This window comes from Sceloporus undulatus, chromosome 3 (assembly GCF_019175285.1).
Source record: "Sceloporus undulatus isolate JIND9_A2432 ecotype Alabama chromosome 3, SceUnd_v1.1, whole genome shotgun sequence".
Classification (NCBI taxonomy): Eukaryota; Metazoa; Chordata; class Lepidosauria; order Squamata; family Phrynosomatidae; genus Sceloporus; species Sceloporus undulatus.
This window is the reverse complement of record NC_056524.1, coordinates 251,033,428-251,039,068: the sequence shown is the minus strand read 5'-3', so window position 1 is coordinate 251,039,068 and position 5,641 is coordinate 251,033,428. Positions and strand designations below refer to the sequence as shown.

The 5,641-nt window shown below is 39.4% G+C and overlaps 1 protein-coding gene across 5 annotated transcripts in view; it reads right to left on the bottom strand.

Moving 5' to 3' along the window:
- The window catches only part of LOC121925591, a 78,694-nt gene that overhangs the window by 42,495 nt on the left and 30,558 nt on the right, over positions 1-5,641 (bottom strand). For 3 of the 5 annotated variants that reach the window (XR_006102903.1, XR_006102902.1, XR_006102904.1), the window contains exon 2: positions 4,175-4,308. The exons of 1 other annotated variant lie outside the window; for it this stretch is intronic. The gene's annotated coding sequence lies outside the window, so the exon portion shown is untranslated. Of the gene's footprint in view, positions 1-1,536; positions 2,103-4,174; positions 4,309-5,641 lie in introns of those variants that run through there. One more of the 5 variants, XR_006102905.1, reaches the window with a different exon arrangement.

Genomic DNA, 5,641 nt, shown 5'->3' with positions numbered 1-5,641 from the left:
TACGTCCCTGCAGCTACATCTCTTGCTTATTTCAGGATATGGTTCTCATGTAAACAAGCCTAAACCAAGGCAAGTATCTCTCTGCCAGTCAGGAGAAAGTCACCCCCTCTGTTCCTCATGCTGCACAAACTTGTGATTACAAAATCAGCTCCCAGAACTGCTAATGTTTAATACATAAAAAGTGTTTGGAAGTGTGGAGGTTATTAAAATTATTATAATACAATATGCCAGTGTGTTCATATATTAATATCTTGGAATTTGTTTGCAATCTTTGTTGTTGTGTTAAGTAAGTTGTTAAGATGTCTAAAGTTATAGTGTTAAGGAGTTATCTTTGGACCAGCTCCAATTTCTTTTATGGATCATTATTATTTGAATGACACAATGTGTTTACTGAAAGACTGGTTAATGAAAAGCTTTGACTGACCTCTATGGAAACACTCCCTTTGTAAAGAGAAATTAGAGAAGTGTGTTTATTTCATTCCCTAATATAGAGAGAATAATTGTTGTGGGTGAATAAACACAGGGTTTAATTGATTACACAGACAGCAAAAACCCCAATTAGAGGAGAGGAGAGGAAGAAAGGGATTCAGAAGGGTTTGATTTATTTATCAAGAATCTATCTTTGTGGGTTTTTTTAAAGACTAACATTTTTACTAACAGAGAAAGGGGTCCTGCCATGAAGCATGTATCTTCAGATGATAGCTTCTGAGGAATTGTGCATTTTGTATTTATTAATTTATATAGAAATCAGCTAATGGGAAAAGCAAATGTTCAAAATAACAAGGCATTGCAGATTTAGATGCATATATGGTTTGATGCTATTCTGGGATTTGTAATTGGGGCACCAGAGCTCTCTGACAGAGAAGGCTAAATATCTCACAAAACTACAGACCCTGGGCCTACATAGGGATGAATAATGGCAGTTAAAGTGGTATCAAACTGCATTAATTCTGCAGTGTAGATGCTGCTTTAGTTCTTGCAAACAACACAGAAAGAGTAGAAAAACCCCTTTCCTGAGATCTGTTACTCTGATCCAGTTCAGCAGTGCTAAGGGAAAATCACTCTGTCCATAATCATCATGTTATAAATTCTAATATTCAATTCTGGTCTTAAATAGTAAATATTAGGTCAACAATAACCACTACAATTTTATAATTCTTTAAAGAAGAGATCTTCCTCAGGAGGACACTAAGAATTAGAAGGCCAATTACTTTGGCGCTTTACAGACCGCCCAAAAAGGGCGGTCTGCTGGCACCGTCATTTGCTGTGCGGAGGAGCCCCAGCGGCCAAACCGCACGGCACCTTCGCACAGCAAAAAGAAGCCGCAAAAAGCAGCTTCTTTTTGCAGCATGGAAATGGCGTCGCAAAGCGCCAATGGCGCACTCACAGCGTCATTTCCACTGCATGATGTGCGGACGCTAGGCGTCCACAATGTCAAAATGGTGGTGCCCATGTAGAATGGGTGCCGCCATTTTGTACGCACTCGGCACATACTAGGATTAAGGGCATCCGGAAAGGATGCCCCTTTCTAACCCTAGTACGTGCCGTGCACATAATTTCCACCCATGCGGAACAGGCCTTTGTTAACTTTTTATTGGGTTTGCTGACTTTTGCACATACCAAAATGAGTCAAAACATTTAGACATGTTCAGTATATATTTATACATTCTAAATTCCTCCTCTGATCTTAGTCTTAACAGCCCAACCCCACTGTATCTGCTCACTTGTGTGTTATATCTGCATTACAAAGTTATAGCTGTTTGATGCCACTTTAAGCTACTTGCTCTGTCTTATAACATTTAGAATTTGTAGTTTGATGAGGTACATAGACTTCTTTTGTTGAACAGATCTAAGTGTGATAGTTAGGGTCACATACTAGAACAGTGGATCTCAGTGGATTCTTATTCTCATTTCATTTTGATTTCTATTATGTAAAGTGCTGTGCAAATCCTACAGAGCTCTACAGGATGATGATGATGATGATGATGATGATAATGATGATGATGATGATGATGATTTGGTTCAGATGGTTTGGACTCAGTTCCCAAGATGATGCCAGATGGCCAGTGGCCAGGAATTCAGGGAATTAAAGTTCCAAATATCTGGAGGAAGAATGTATGAAAACCACTGTATTAGAGATCTCTGGTAGAGAATCCCAGAATCCCATAGGATAGAGCACAACAACAATTAAAATTGTCGTGAAAGTGGAGTATGCACTATAGATACTTCCCATGTGAAAAACACTGAGAAAATCATTATTCAAATGGTATCTGGAATAAAATGCTGAAATATGTCGTGCTTCTTTTCAGAAAATTCATTTCCACATACAACCCATTCCCCCCCGCACCCCCCCCAAAAGGGGGCAATGACTGTTTTGAACCACTGAACAAGCTCAGCCCCTCCTGGGTTGTTTTTGAGATTTGTATCCCTGCTTTTTTCTTTCATATATATATATGTATATATATATATGAGAACTTTTGCCAACCATGGGGTTATAACAGGTTTTCATGGTGCATATTTTTGCTCTATAGAGATTGGCATTCAAAGTATGAGTTCATTGCTTTTCTTAGCAGCGTGGGTACCTTCAGTGGTTTCAGATCCAATTTTGTTTCCTTTATTTTGGCCTGTCTGTATGGGGCCTTTGTGTGTGAGGTCTGTGAGTTTTTACTTTCAACATCAGAAGGTGGTTTATTTTCGAGACAAGAGCTTAACTAAAGCAACAGCCACTTCGTGTCAATGGAACTAAAATCTGTGTGTGTGTGTGTGTGATGTTCCTACAACATCTCAAGCAATTCAGATAATTTCTTGTGTTTCCTTTTTCTCCCTATCCTTTTTTTTTCAAATGAATTTTTTTAAACCATCTTCTTGTCCAGCAAAGTGTAAAATGGTCCTTTAACTCCTGTGGTGCAGAAATCCCCAGTTCATGCAGAGACCTGCAGGCTGGGTGTGGCAGTAGATGCAGGAAAGGGCTTCAGAACTCCTCACCCACCTTAGCAATTGCAAGTCTCAAAGGATCATTATATGGAAGTCAAATGTGTACTTTAAGTCCCTCATAAAAATAATTAAAAGGGCGTTAAAAAGGTAATTCATTTGGCTTCAAAGGACTCATGCATCTGCCCTTGAATTTGAGAAAAGGGCACATACATGAGTTCACTGAGGCCAAATAAGTTACCCTCCTTTTAAGACCCTTTAATGGCAGCAGTTAGAGAATGTAGTTATGTGAAAATGATAGATAAAGGGGCAGAGACACAAGGGGGGGGGGCAGGAAACTATGCTGCAGAAAAAGAAGCTCTCAGTTCCGGGAATTGGCAGTTTTAAACACTCATGGGCAAGGATGCAATTTCTTGTTTTATCTCCAGTTGCCAATTGTAAAGGGCTCTGGCTGGTGGAGTGGTTCCTAATGGCAACTAGGAATCTTGTTCTGAGTTGCGGCTGACTGCAATTCAAAGTCTCCTTATACCAAAAGCTGACAAATCACTGCTATAGGACAAGCTTTATTAGTAGTAAATCAATGCAGTAGGTATTCTCCAACAGAGGAAGCTATTGCAGCCTTGTAACAAAGAATTCCAGCACCCCCACAGAGTAAGTGGTAAAATAAGGCTTCTAAACCACAAAATATACACAGACTACTTCTAAACAGCCAAATATATCTTGCACAAAGCTTGGAAAAGTTATGTTCTGGACTACAACCTCTCAGCCAGCATGGTCACTGGGAATTGTGTTCAAATTCTAGATATTATAATCCCAAAAAGTGATTTTTTAGGAATAGTTGGTATCTATATCAAGCATTATAGCTATAGCTCTGGAGACCAGGGTTTGGTTGCCAGCTCAGCCATGAAACCCACTGGGTGGCCTTGGACAAGACACACTCTCTTAGCATCAGGTGAAAGAAATGCCAAACCTCCTCTGAATAAATCATACCAAGAAAACCCCATGATAGGTTTGCCTAGGGTCACCATGAGTCGAAAATGACTTGAAGGCATATAACAACAAACAACGTATCAAGCAGCATTGGGAAGCCAGTGCAATATGAGTTTGTGGTAGAAAGCAGGAGAAAATACTTAGAATGCTTTTGTAAGGTTTAAAAAAAAGGAGGTGGGGGAAACCTTGCATTTATTGTTTTAGAAAATCAATCTTGAGATAGGAAACGAATAGACAAAAATAGATTACCTACATTTCAATAGAATGGCTCCTTAAACTGGTTCTCATGTATTGATGTTTGGCTAGCATCCATCCTGAGGTGGGAGCCTTGTGGATGTTCCCTCCCATGCAAAGGTCTAACTAACTTTTCAAGAAGGAGACAGTGACCTATGCAGGTAGGAAGAAAGCAAAAAAGTTTGAGTACAAAAGATCAAAGAAATAAACAGAGATATAAAACAAAAAAAGTAGGCATGCTTTCTAGAGCCCTCTCTCCCACTAATTATATAAGTGTTTACTCCCAACAATTTTGCCATAATCTGACCTTGTAATTTGCCCTCATTGGGCTGAAAGTGCACACTTCCATTTGTCTAAGCAGAAATCCGCTCCTTTTTGTGCCAGGGAAAGGGCGCCTTTGCTGCTGTGGTGGTGTTTTTTCAGTGTTTCTTCGACACAGAATGTGTAAATGCTGCACTGCTGAAATGCCATGGATTCAGCCCATGTGTAGTTAGCTGTGCAGTTTCCCAGCAGACTTGAACACACGACCCCAGTCCACCAGGAAACTGACTCTTTTTGGCCATATGTTTCACCCCTCAGTTTATGAAAACAACATTGCAGGCTTCAGTTTAAATTGTTTGGTGTCCTTATCTCAATATTCAGGTTCAGGAACCATCCCCTGGTGAAAGGCAAGACCTGTCCTGGAACCACTTACCCCACCCACCCACCCACCCACCCACCAACTCTTTAAGGTGAGCATAAACAGTTATGCTTGCTGGAGTTAAGGTCTTTCTCACTGTTTTCCTTTGCTTCATCCTTTAGAATCTTTGTTATTTGCCCCTGAACTATCCACAGGTCATATCAAAATCCATTAGTTTGGCCACCAAACCTGCCTGAGACTTATACATGTGATCACCTTCTAGTCAAGTAGTTTTGTCCTGACAGCCTCAACATTTTTCCTATTCATATAGGACAAAGTGCTCCCTTCCAAATTTATTATCTAAAACTGGGTTGTCGTTGTTTTAAGTTTAAAAAGGTGTGCCATATGCATCTTGCTCAAGAGAACTGCCATTATTGTAGAATTTCAAGTTGCTATTCTTTTGGGAGCATACATGTTGAATCTCCCTCCCCAAAACTCAACATATTCCAAAATCCAAAATTGTCCACACGTGTGTCAGAGAATGCAACATCTCTGCTTTCTGATGACCCTGATGGTTCAATGTACAAACTTTGTTTCAAGAAATTATTTAAAAATATTGTTTATAAAATTACTTTCAGGCTACGTGTATAAAATATATATGAAACAGGGAAAAATCATGTATATACTTGGGCTCCATCTCTATGAAATCCCTTTATGTATATGCAGATATAATCTGGGGGAAAAATCTCAAACACGTCTGGTCAAAATAAGTATTTTGGGTAAAGAAGACACAAGTTGTATTAAGTTTTACAGTTGTACGTTTTACAGTTCTAGAGCTAAGGAAGAAATATGGTCTTTGTCAATAAT